Consider the following 14,441-nt stretch of genomic DNA (forward strand, 5'->3'; position numbering starts at 1 on the left):
ATGACACTGTCAAAGCTACCCTGGCTAGAAGCTGGGGGGAAGAGATCACCTCACCCAGGAAAGAAACTTCTAAAGGTAGGGGGGAAAAAAGGAAAGCATAGCCATGAACAGAGCCACTACAAGGCTAGACTAGATAGGCTTGAGTAGCCCATGAGGGATCTAGCAGACAACCACATTGGTAGCTACTAGAAATTTGACACTTCGGTGGAATTCTCCACCAAAGTCACGCATTCCATGACCACCACCCTTCAGTTTTTTTAGGTGAACAATGATGAGAAGGACCTGGGCAAGGAGAGTGAGACAACTTGATCCATTTATGGGTTCCTAGTGGAGGACTAGTTGAAGACAATCCTGCAGAAACTTGTCAAGGTGGAGGTGGAGGATGTGAACAAGGACGTGCCTATGGAGAAGAAGGATGAGGATCCTAGAAAGGAGGGTAGCTAGCCCTGGGTCTAGTTTTTTTTCTTATTGTTGTGTTGTTGGGTACTATGAACTAGTTACCCTATAGGGTTTTACATTATATTATTATGTCGATATGTAGGACTAATAGTAGGGAGTTGTTTGAGTGTTGCAAGTTTGTTTATTAGTTTTCTCTAACTGACTTTTCGACCTTTTTGTACTTTGGGCTCAGCGCCTCGTCCTTTTGACTATTATCTAATACTTCAAAAAGTTTCCCCACTTTGATATTGCTTTTATTGCAAATTAAAATTCTGCATAATGAATAATCAAAAAAATCAAACACTAATGAGTATTTAGAAGATAGCTTTCCAACCCCATGAAAGCCATCTTGACCTGCACACTAGTTTGTTGCTCAACTACAGATTGAGAACCAAAATAACTTTGTTTTATTTTAAAAAAACAATAGCGATATTTTAATTTTGGCTCAAGTAAAAAGTATTTGTAAATGAGAAAGAAAATCCCACAATGTCATCCTTTTCAACCTAGTATAGATGATACAACTTTGATTCCTTGAGGGCAGATGTAAAATTGAAATAGGTGAGAACAGAAAAGAACTTGTCTGTGTTCTTAAGCTTGTGTACAGCAATGGTATCAGGAATTAAATCATGAGAACACCCGCCACTAGAGGGAGGAAAGTCATACATAGCAGGCTTATTGTCAAATCTGTTCTTAGCCTTCTTCCCTTCATTTAACCAGAGCCCTACCATCTTATCCTCTGGCCCTTCTGTCATGTTCTTAGGAATAGGAGACTCCTCAATCCATTTCACCAGATCCCATGACAGGGCAAATCCCATACCAGACATATACTTGTGGAAAGGTGTATTTGCGTTACAAGGTACAATACAGCCATAATAGGTGTCATTCCTTGGCGAAGGCTTAAGTGACTCAACCAACTTATCAATCCTAAAATAAATATCATCATCCACCTTCATAACATAATCATACTGCAATCCAAGTTCTGGCAGACTAGAAAGATGAGCATAAGTCTTACCTTGGTTCATGTTCTCTTCACAATTCAATATAATGATATCATTCTAGGCCATGATCTCCAGAGGCACCAGGATTCTTTGATCATCCTTTGTCAGATTGCAGAATACGAATCTCACGTCCACTTTTGCATGAACCGAGGATTGGATTCCATAGACCATTTGAAGAAAATGTCTCCTTTCATACCAATCTGCCCTTGTTAGAATTCCCATCAAAATACTGAACTCATAGCCAGGTTTATCAGATTCAATAACAGCAGTGACATTCTCCTTTATATCATTTGTGCGGTTATGAACTTGTTTTGGGCAGCTACAGTTGATAAAGATCTGACTGCCTTGAGAACCCACATAACTATTCTCTTCCGTTCCCAGAAGAAATGATTGAGAGGATGAATTGGCATTATACTGCCATAATCTGCGAAAACTAGTAGATGGGCTTGTAAAGATTTCTCTCAACTCTGATACATTGACAAAGGCTACTAACGAGACCAGGATTATAAATAGACATACCAGTCCTGTCGGTGCTGAAGCAGTGATCTTCATGAATCTTCTCACTGAATATGGTGTGCTTTCATCAATTCTGAAAGAATAAGATTAATTAAGCTTCTCTTTCAAGTCTATGAACCTCCTTCGCATGTTGGGTATTTAATGAGGGTTTTGTTTTGACTAAAGACAGGAAGAGAAAGGGCCAAGTCCAAACAAAAGTTTAAAGAAAAAACAGGGCTTAAAAAAACACAAGAGCAGCCAGGAAAACGAGTTTCATAAGGAGTGAGAACAAGAAGGAAGGAAAGAAACCTTAACTTTGTTGGTTCTGTTTCCTTTCAACCAGTGTTAACATCGTTATGTTTTTACCATAATTACAAAGACTACCAAACTTGTGTGTATAAGAGAAGGACGGAGCTGAGAGAACAATAGCATAAAAATTAAATTAAATCAGAATCTATTGTAGGAAAGAAACTGTGAAAATGGTATGTTCTGAGCACACTCGCTAATGTGGCCACAAGTGAAAACCCTTCTTATGTCATATTCTAGACTTGTTATTATTAATATTATAATAATATTTTAATATTTTGTTTTGTGTTCAATTTAATATTGAGCAGCTTCGTTTCCCCTGTTATTTTATTAACGAAAGTTATTAATGAAGATTTCTAAAATTAAGTGGAGTTTTATTGAATAGATTTATGTATATGATGATTTTATATTACTTTAATATGTTGAAGAAAATGATTAATAAATATTGTATATGATTAAAAGGATTTAAGAGGATTAGGAAAATTTAGTTGAAAAAAATGAAATGTTGAGGAGCTTTCGAGAAAAAGGCTCCTATAACACAAACTTAATTGAACCAATTATATTTGAGGTAAATAAATTATTTAATATATTTGATTAATAAATAAATATGAAAATTTTAGAAATATTGAATTAATCAAAAAATAGTTGCTATTCATTTGTCCACAACACTATAATTATTGCATTAGTTGTAGATACAATAACTGATAGAGCAACAATGACAACAACAGCAATAAACAATTGGTGCATTAGCATGCTAATTCTAATAAACATAGATAAGCTTGATAGTAGATACATTCAGCAATAAATAACAAATATAGTTATCAAAACTTAATAATATACTTGTTGTTTGGTTTGTTGTTTGTACTATGTAAACTTTTGCTATCATTAGAAATGTTATATAAATAAAAGTTTATACAATTTTGATGTTAGATCTTGGAGTATAAGCTAAAATGTAAATGTAAACAAAAGTATACACAATTTCTTAATAGATCATTTAATATGATCCTAAACATTGATGTGAACAAAAGTCTATATAATTTTATAATAGAACATAGAGTATGATTTGAATCATTAATATAAACAAAACTTACACAATCCAAGACCTAAACAACCTTATCAAAACACACTTCGTATAACAAATAAAAAGCAACTATAATAGCATAAACACTTGACTGCAACTTATTAGAAAAATTGTGTAAGTTACAAAGCATAGTGAACAATGCCATTGTACATAAAGCACTTAAACTTCTATTTTAAACCACTTTGTTAAGTCTTCTAATCTACTTGCATGCATAAAACATAAAATAGTAAAGTAACAACACTATAACACAATATTGGTAATCTAGAAACCCTCCAAGTACAAGGTAAAAATGGGGTGGGGATGATACCCGTAATGCTTCACTACTGCAATAATAAAGTTAGCTTGTTAAAGCTTACAAATGATCACTTCTGATGATCTTACTCAATTAAAAGCAATAAGGATTATTAGGTCTACCATGTGAAAGGATTTCTACAATATAGTTAAGTATGTACTCTATTAAGAGTTTCTACAAATGACTGTTAGGGCCACCTAGTTAAAGGATTTGGGATTGATGCACCTATTAGGATGAATTGGTGGATTGAAATCTAAAATACAAGTGTGATTGTTGATGAAGATTCTTTGAAGTATTGATCACTTGACTATGATATGTGAGTCTCTTCCTTTCCGTGGGATGCTTGTAGCCTTCAAATAATTTTCTCTTCCATATTCACTAAATTCTTGAATGATAACACAATGATTGATATATTTTGGATAATCAAAATTCCTTTTTCTTATATCCATCCAAATAATTCCACCACAAGTCAGTTACAACATAACTAATTCGAAAAACAATTACCAAGTTGGCTAAGTGTTGAAACTTGGATCTAGTGGCTTACTCGGATGATGTCGTAGATACTCAGACAACTCTATCACCTTGACTAACTCTGTGACTCCGCTAATACTAGATGTTGGGTTCATGATGATCACTCAGTAGACACAACTGACTTGGTTCACTCTATTTTGCCTGCTTGAATATCACCTTGGATCAAAATTCCTTTTCTAATTTGATTCACACAGGAGCTCAGTAGAAACTATCAACTTGGTTGACACTACATCTTGGTGTGAACTATCAACTTGGTTGACATTGCTTACTTCCTTCTTAGTTAACATTGTTCGCATGGTTTCTTACTGAGCTTGGTAAACATTATTGAAGACTAGTAACTTGGTTACTACTGTCTGTCCAATATGACTAAGTGTTTTGACACTAACTAACAATATATCTTGTAATGAGATTAAAAATCTCCCACTTTGGAATTAGTAAAAAAAATGCTTATCATATATAAGATCTAAAAAAATTCTTCAGTCAAACTCCCCCTTTGAGTATGCTCTATTCTATAACTCAGTTTGCATTGAAAACTTTACAACTTTCTCTAAACTAAAGACTCCATTTTTGGGTTTTCAATTTTTTGTTTTTTTGTTTTTCTTTTTTTCTATTGTTCATATTATGATGTACATATTTTCTCCTTCCTATACATATCTCCCTTTACATGTATTGATATGTACAATATACTTTCTCTATATATTTTCTCCCTTTGTACATCTTCTTTCCCCCTTTTTTTGTTACAAATGCCAAAAATTTATAAGGTTATGCCAAAATGAGAAACAAAATTGTTGTGTACCTTCAAAATTACAAACAATATCTTATCCTAGTTATCTTGTAGCACCTTCAAGATGTGCATGTTGGTCTAAAGTGCTGCTCATAACTCATACATGTGATCTTCAACTAACAAATTTGTGTCTTTGACCAATACCCTTGCAAGATCCATTCTCTTCTACATAATGTCCATGTAGGGAAGTATCGTACCTTGAATATCAATCAATGATGCTCTTATTCTACTATCTTTCCTTATTAATTCTCCCTGAAGATCTATCAAGATTTTGGCTTTTGCAAAATGAATAGAACTAGGGCTAGGATTGAGTGCCAACTGGTTTGCACTATCTTTCAATTCCATGTCAACTTTGATCAATTTCTATTTTATTTCCTTGGTAAAGTTAGTGGAATCACTTAACTTTACAAGTATAGATACAACATTATTTACAACAATTTCTAATGCAAAAATTAAAGTAGATAGTTCTGCTTGATCTATTGCTATATTTTGTGCTACATTTTCTAGTTCTTTATTCTCAAACTTCCTTTCAACTTTCATAAGAAATTTGTCCTAGCCATCAATGTCCTCATTGAATTTATGCACAATATCAATTAATTGATAATCATAGGGAATTTTTTATTTACCTCTATAGATAGAGCATCTATAAATATTTCTTTGATGTCTTCCAAGACTTTTCTCTTATATCTTTCAGCTCTTAACATTCATTGTTTTTCTCTTTTCTTACATAGCTCTTCTAAACTATCCATTTCCTCAACTAATAGATTTGATTCGTCTCAATTCATGATTGCAATCTCCTCATCAAGATCAATGCCATCAAATATGTTCCCTTTACCCTTGATCTTGGCTTCTAAGGAAGGAATAATAGCTTTTCCTTTATCAATGGAGTCCTTTGACTACTTCTCGCTCAAGACTGTGGAAGCCTGTTGTAGTTTGGTAGAGACTATGAGAGCCTACTACTTAGTTTCCTTTGTAACAAACCTCAATGAATGTAAAAATTACTTCACTTTAAGGCTCGATTAAACTATGTTCAATTCAACTTATTGTTTCTCAAATGTTTCCTTAGGAGGAGTGGAGGGGAGTGATGCCATGACTTTTGTTGCAATCTTCTTAGCATTAGAATCCTTAATTGTTTAAATTTCTAGAAGAGCTCCTTCTTCATTGATGTCAAAAATGTGCTTTCATGTCTTTGTTGTGGACTGCGCAACATCTTTCTATTATTTGATAAAAGTTGAAAATTTTTAAATATTGGATTTTGTTTGTTTCATTATTAGACATTTCCTTCTCTATTTCTTTATTAGAGAGATTAGATGTGAGACTTCTTAGGGTCTTCTCTCTAATGTCCTTCTCTATTTTTGCTTTCTCTATTTTTGCTTCATTGTCTGAATTATGTGGAACAACCTTCAATAGATTTCTAGGAGCACACTGTTTAAGCTCAGAAGGGTCATATTTCCACTTTTCCAATTTCACAACTAATGCTTCCTTAATCTGTTTATGCTACTCTTTACTTTTAGAGTCATACATTAAGTATTTAAATCCTTTCATACCCATCCCTTCACTTATATAATAAAGTTCTTTCTATAATGTAGGAGCTGCCTTCTTCAAAGATATAATTGGGGTATTTCCTTCATCTTCATCATCTTCATCCTCATCCTAAAGCTTTAATTTCTTCCTTGGTTTTCTTGTCTTGGAGGAAACTTAATCACATGAGTAGGCCTTGTAGACCTCCAAGATGGATGCTTGGATCGAGTCTTCACCTTCTTCTTGGGAGGTTCCTCTACCTCTTCTTCTTATTTTTCACTTTGCTCTTCCTCTTCCTCATCTTCTTCCTCTTCTACATCATCACCCTTGCCTTCAATGAGCTCGAGAGGAGAATTTGATTTGCATAATTTCTTTCCTATGATTTCTAGCCTCTTCTTACCTCTTTTCACAATTTAAAGAATCAAAAACTCAAGTGAGATTCTTGTCTTAGCTTCATCATATGTTCTAAAATAAGTAGCCTTGTGATCCACAGGATCATTGATGAGTTCCTCAACAATATCTTTTCTATCATCAATATTAACCTCATACGCCAGAGGTTTTACCCATGCAATGACCTATCCTTGAAGTTTGAGTATGTGCACCTAGATGTTTAAATCTTGTAAAGTATATGTTTTATATGGAGTTTGACAACCACAATTGGACCCAAATAATTATGAGTAGGGTGCATTATGATATTGTTACAAGCTAGAGTTGTTGTTGCACCCAAAGATCGACATGTTAATGCTTGATACAACCACTAGACTTGTAGAACACATGAGGAGGTTAAGCCATGTTAGAAATCTCAAAGGGGAATGCTAGCAGTTAGTCTAACAATTCCCCCCTCAGCATTTAGTCTAACAATTCCCCCCTCAGCATTACCCAAGAATATTTGAACCCATGACCAAGCTTTACCATTTAGATAAAGCTTACACAAGAGTTGTTGTTGCAAGCTAGAGTTGTTGTTGCACCAAAAGATTGACCTGTTAATGCCTGATACAACCAATATACTTATAGAACATAGGAGGCAGTTAGGCCATGTTATGAATCTTGAAGGATAATGTTGACAATTAGTCCAACATATATGTTCTAGTTAGGTGATGCACAAGTAAAAATTAACAATGACGTAATTCATAAGGGCACATGATTGAGTAATAATGGATACAATCCCATAAATGAGAAGAATGTAAGAAAGATGGTTTAGACTAACCTAAACACAAGATTTTATGGAAGGAACATGAAGGTAGACTCAATTCGTGATAAATTAGAAAGATTATTGAGCTAGATATTAGGTTACAATTTAACCCTAGTTCAAGGGTTAACTCAGTACTAGCTAGATTTTTACATGCAACTTGTGTGATGGAAATTCAAGGAAAGTAAATCTGTGTGGTATTATTAGATTGTGGTTGTTAGATAACATTGCAAAATTGAAGAAGACCAAGGGAGGAGTCTTCAAATTTGAGTCCTTACTGACTCTTTTTTTTTTTCTATGCTACAAAGAAGTTCCCAAGAATGACAAATTGGGAATGTAATGAGTGTGCAATGAAATTGATGACTCAATGCTACATATTAAAGAAGTAGAATGATAGAGATGATGACACCAATAAAATAATGAAGAATTTCTAGAATTAAATGAAACATAGGTACAAAATACCCTCCTCCATTGTAGAGAATTATGAGGATGATATATGCTTCATGGTGGAGACAAACAACACATGCATGGAAGTCATGGAACCAAGGGTTAAGTTCATAGAGCCCATGGGATATGAGATAAATGTAAAGATTATAGAAGGATATGCATAGATCATACTTCAATATGAGAAGGACACTGAGTGCCCTATATGGGGAGCCTATCATCGAAAGATGAGAATAGTTCATTTTTAACTACATATAAAAGAAAGAAAGAAGAAAGTAGAAAAGGTAATTGATTCCATCCTTAAGGAATTAGGTATGACCCTTGAAGAATTCAATGAGGTACAGGGAATACTGTATAAATGAAGACAAGTGGGCAATTTGAAGTAATAGAAGAAACTCCTATTGTTGTTGTAGGCCCTTTAGAAGGTGTAACCAATGCACAACCATGTGCATAGGCCCGCATTGCACCATATGTTGTAGTTGTACAAGTGCAACCAAAAAAGACAAGAAGTGATCATTGTAGAAGGTAGTCTAAGGTGGAAACACTTGTTGCACAGAGGAAATCAGAGAGACTAGTGAAGGTTAAGAAAGAACCTATATGATCCACCAAGAAAAGGGTCAAGCGGAGCACTAGCAGACTAGGAAAGAGAAGGAAGACACTGCAAGTCAGTGAATCTAAAGATTTTGATGATGAAGCTGAAGATAGACCAATGGAGAAAGCAATATAGCAAGGCAAAACTCCAGTAGGCAAGAAATCATGGAAGTGAAAGGTAGAAAACCTTAACATGCAAATTATCAAGGATTGAAATTTTGTACAGTTGATCAAATATTATTGTTTGTACAATAATATAGATAGAAGGTAGTTAGAGAAATCCATAGTAAGGAACATGATACTATGGAATAAGAGGTTTGATATTATATAAAGTAAGATTCCAAAAGATCTATTTAATAGGTTGTTAAATAGAATCAAAAGAGTGTTAGAAGAATTCATCAATTTAAGAATAAGAGTGATAATTTTTTTTTGTGAAACCAACTCCAAAGAGGACTTAGATAGGACTTTTAAGGGCATTGAACCCTTGCTAGGGAACAAAAGAAGAGAAAATCTTCTCATTGGAGGCAACTATGAGGATATTAGGAAGGAAACAAAGGAGGCAATTGTAAAATTCATGACCTTAGTAGTAGAGGTGAGTGCGTAGCCTAAAGTTGAGAGCTAAGTGTATGTACAAGCCAGTACACCTTCCAGTGATGAAGAAGAAGTAGTCAAGACACAATAGTCACTTTCACCATTGCACATTGTTATGGGTACTAAATCCATGCAAATGGAAAATATTCGCATAACTGTGGATGCAAAGGAGAATCCTTATGCAACATTTGGCCAAACCATTGTTGCTAATATCACAACATATACTAGTTGTGATGATGATGAAGAAGAGAAAAAGAAGGTAGAGGTTGAAAAGAAGAGAAAAGAAGTGGAAGAAGAAGAAAAGAGGAAGGAGAAGAAGAAAAAGCTATAAGAAAAAGAGGAGAGAAAGAAGGAATAGGAAAAGAAGATGAAAGGAAGAAGAGTAAAGGAAGAAAGCCAAAGAAGTAACTAAGAAGTTGGAAGAAGAAAAGAAGAAGGCTAAGGAAGAAAAGAAGATTTTAGTTACATCCACTCTAGTTGTAACTCCTATAGAAGTAGTAGCAACAACAACAATAGTAGTGAGGTCTGATGATGATGATAACCAGAATAGATTGATAAGCTTATTGAGAAAACTATTTGAGAAGAATAAATCAGTAAAACCTTTGGAGAAGACAATAATTGAAGCCTTGGACAAAATGTAGAAGATAATTAACACAACTGTAGCCATTCCAAACTTGTAGTCAAAGGCCAAACAATTGGTGAAGACGTTTGATGAATAATTCACAACTTTAGCTAAGGTAGCATTAGCGCAAGCTCAGGCCAAGCATGATGCAACACTATTTGACATAGTGTGCACAAATGTGAGAAATGATTTGAAGGTACTAGATGTAACCATTAAGGAACTCAAGAAACACATTGATGAAAGTAAGAAGTTGTATGGATAGTGCACACTATCATACAAGTCCCTGATAAACTTTGAGAGTTGGATAAAGGGTAAGATGAGTGAACTTGAAACACTCACTACAAAAGTACAACTTCCTAAGGCTAGTATTGAAGAATGTGGAATAGAAGTGGAGAAGATTCATAGTATGATTAGAAGCTTTGAATCTGATAAGGAGAAGGAAGCAAAAAGGTTCTCTAGTCTTAGAGAAGCCTTGTCTCTAAAGATTAACATTTGGCAGAAGCAATTGGCGGAATGTCTTGGAGCAAAGACTTCCTATGACAAGTTTGCCTATACTAACTTGAGTCCACTTGAAGTGGAATCTTATGAACTATGTGAACTAATCAATATCTTAGATACAGTGAAGGAGAATTAGAAGAAGGAAGTGGAAAATGTAAAACTTGTTCATGTAGATTATTTTTCCAAAATAACAAGTTGATCTGCAATAGGCCATCCAATTTTTGGATACAATTTTGACACCTTTGCTATTGATGTCAAGGAGGGAGTAATATGTAAGGAAAATTGCATGTATTTATGTACTAAGGAGGACAAGTAATGTATGTAAGGAATTTTATATGTAAGGGGGAGTACACTTATTTATCAATACAAGGAGTGATAAGAAATGTAATGATCCATCAAAACATGAATAAAATTGTTCTATTTTGAAGGCAATTTTGTGTAGTTACTTTCATTTGGTTTTTATTATGTATGACATCATTTTGGGACTTAGCCGATTTTTGTAAATGTTGCCATCAATGCCAAAGGGGGAGATTGTTGGCATATATGGTCAGATAGATGTCTTGAGAGTTTTCATTTAAGGCAATATGTATTCAACATTTCATTTTTGCATTTAGAGTTAGAAAATTGTCTAAGCGTTACACAATTTGCAGCAATACAAAGACAAATGTGATGTGTACGGACAACTCATTGAGAGTTAGCCTATACGCAGTTGAGAAAAGGTCTACAATAGTGTCATGATGACATGTGCTAATGCACAAATGTGTATAGATAGTTTGATGTGAGTTATGATTGAAATACCAGTGTAAGTATTTGACATAGCGGAATAGAGAATAGAAGGGAATTGAATTGTTGTAAGGTCCCTCCTTACATGTACTTATTAAATATGAATTTCTTTGTTAAAATATATTGTAGGAGATTAGAACAGATATGAAGCAATATTTTATTCTGTGAATGTCCTAATGAAATCTAGAGTAGTTGATACTTCCATGTTTTAAAACTTAGTGATTTGAGAACCACTACATTATCTCGACTATTTAAACATTAAAATTTCACTAACAAAGATGCAAGGAATTTTTACTTGATGATAAGGGTGTAGATTTTGATACCCCGATGATTAAGTTTTATGTTCCAGTTAGTTCAGTATTCCTTAAATGGCAATGTTTATGATGTTAGGTATATGCATGCCTAACAATGATTTTTCTAGCATTTTAATCTGAATTAATGAATAAGTTATGTTATATTGATTATGTGATTTCTGATGATTAAATGTGAGTAGAAATAAATTAAATAGTTAATTATATGAGAGATTCATTTTTTGATTTATGTAACTATCTAGATAAGTTTTGAATAGATGTATGTAATTTTCTCGAGCTATTAATGTGTGAAATGAGTTTGTAGGGTATTTTAGCCAAGAAAATCTAATGGAGAAATGAAACTGAACCCTATGTACCATTTGTGGAAACCAAGGTTAAATCTGATGAAGGATACAAACTCTGTTGTTTGTTTTTTTATTTGTATTGTGCATTGAATGAATGTATCATTCTGTAATCAGTAAATGTTAATATTTTGTAACAATTTTTTTTAAGTGTCACTTGACACTCGTGAATTGTATATGCATTTCAGCATGGTAGTTTGGGTTAACCAAGTAACCTAAAGATCTAAGTTAGACTAGGTTAGTGACATTTTTGCTAATCAAGTTAGTAATTGAGGTTAATTACTGCTAATCCAGATTAGTGTTTAAATCTACATTTTGAAGGTTGTTAGATAGTCTTAAAATTTCCTAGCTTTTGATAGGTTTCTAATTAGTCTTAAAGACCAAAAATTATGAAATCTAAGTACCCAAGGGGTATGGGCATGGGTTGGGGGCATTTTCCACCCCCCTAGCCCCTTTTGTTTACTTTTATGGTTACTCAAAAACACTAATATTTCTTTATTGTGAAAATTGATTGATTTCATCATGGGTTGGATAACTTGAACTACACCTTGAGGTTAGCCTTAGGTCTAGTTGAGTTGGAAGCCTCTACAACTTTTGGGCAAGTGGGCGAGTTATTGCTTTTTGGGAGTGGTTGAGTTTAGGATCTTATTTAGAAGCAATTTTGAGAGGGTTTGATTGTTCATCCAACCTCTAGTTTTAGAGGGATTTCCAAAACTGAAGAAGAAGGAGAGGAAATCAAGCTCATCTCAAACTTGTTCATTTTCCATAACCTAATTCTTGAAGGTAGGAATACTTCACCTCTTTTTGGTTTCATGTTGTGCTTCATGTTTCAATTTTTTTTGCTTATGTATGTTTGTGTGCATGTTGAGTATGTTGGGAGGGATTGAAAACATGTTTTCTTAAATGTCTTTCCTTTGTGTTGTGTTTTGAATTTTTGAAGGGATTATTTGGGTGTATTAGCATTACTCACCCTTCGATAGAGCAGAAGTGGCCATGTATGGGGGAAGGTCTTTAGTTGGACTCCAATAGTGTAGAGTCTCTTCTTAGGATGAGAAGACAGAGAGAGGGTAGGGTGTTATGGGCCTCTACTTGTCAGCACAAACCACGTATGAGTTTTGAATGTAAAAATGGAAGAATGGAAGTTCTTGAGTTATAGCCTCGATAGGGAACCTATTTTGGTGTTGTGTCTGACATCTCCTATTGACAAATTCCACCTTCTCCCTAGTTTGGTTCAATGTTGAACATATTGTGAAAACCCGATATGGGAGTGAATGCCTAATTTTGTCTTCATGTTGTGATTTGGTCGTCTCCTGGTCAGTTTTCATCCTCTCCATGATCACTTTGATGTATTGCAGAATTTGAAATGGATCCCTTGTTAAGGGCCAAGAAGGAAATTCATGGTAGTTATCAAAATTTAGTTATGTTGGGAGATTTCTCCTCGAGATTGAAATCCTGTGTAATAATGTTAATGCTAACTTATTGTGAGAATGGCAACGATGTCAAGTTTTCTTCCTAGTTCTTTCCTAGCAGAGCCTTTGAATCAGGTGGTTCAATAGAAAAAGATAAATTGAGTAATATCCTTGCATATTATCTTTCTTGTAATTTGGTTATATGCATGTGTTTATCAGAAAGTGAATATAGTGATGTTTTACCACTAATAGATTTGGCATCAATTTGCAATGGCTATGTGTCACAATTACGACAGTCATGTGTCGCCACTGTGATAGAGATAGATGTCGTAGTTATTTAGTCACAAATTACAACGTCTATTCTTTCCTATCACAATTACGACACCTATTTATCGCTATGCAGCCACTTATACTAACTTCAATCCCATCACAATTCATGTGCTTTCCATCGCAATTGCGATGGGGTTTCCGGCGCATCTATAGGAACCCCATCACAATACTTGACCAAGTCGCTGCCGACCCCAGAAATTGTGACGCGATTGCTGTGGATGTGATGGAAACCACATCAAAATTTCTATAATTGGCATCGCAATTGTGACGGTCAAAGAAGTAAAACAAAAAAAAAATATTCCATTTGTCATTAAGCCCACACCACTCCTTCTCTCTTCCCTAGGTCATTATCCTGATGATGGATCATGGCGTACAATCAGGAAGCAAAGAGTACACATACTTACTCAAATAGGTTCCTAAACTTACATGCCAGTCTATATGGAAAATATTAACAGCCTTTACACCTCAAAATTGGGCTTGATGACAAATCATCATATTTTAGGAGGCCAAGGTAGGCTAGGCAATTGATGTTAGTTAATGTAAATGTTCCACAAGGAACCAGTCAAAGACATTCTTCAAGCTCTAGAGGTGCACAGTTATTGTCAGGTTGTGTGATTCAAATATGCCCTCCTAATTTTTGGGCCATTTCATTAGAAGGGAACCACGAGATATCTATAGATGACTAGGCATTTTGTTTGAATACTATTAAATTAGCAGCATTTATGTGTATGCTTGGAAACAAAGATGGAAGATAGCCTTGGCCATGCTTCTGATGTTAAACTGAGATTATTGAGAACTTTAACAGTAGATCCAACAACTAAATTAGTCACTGTTAGAAATCTAAATTGCCTTCAATAAAAATAAAGAACTACTATAATGTAAAAAA

The 14,441-nt window shown here is 34.3% G+C and overlaps 1 pseudogene; it reads right to left on the reverse strand.

Moving 5' to 3' along the window:
- Positions 1–941: 941 nt before the first annotated feature.
- LOC149553324 (beta-1,3-galactosyltransferase pvg3-like) lies at positions 942–13,812 on the reverse strand (annotated as a pseudogene).
- Positions 13,813–14,441: the final 629 nt, after the last annotated feature.

Source organism: Cupressus sempervirens, chromosome 6, assembly GCF_028749045.1.
Source record: "Cupressus sempervirens isolate cs-2001-9-10 chromosome 6, ASM2874904v1, whole genome shotgun sequence".
Lineage (NCBI taxonomy): Eukaryota > Viridiplantae > Streptophyta > Pinopsida > Cupressales > Cupressaceae > Cupressus > Cupressus sempervirens.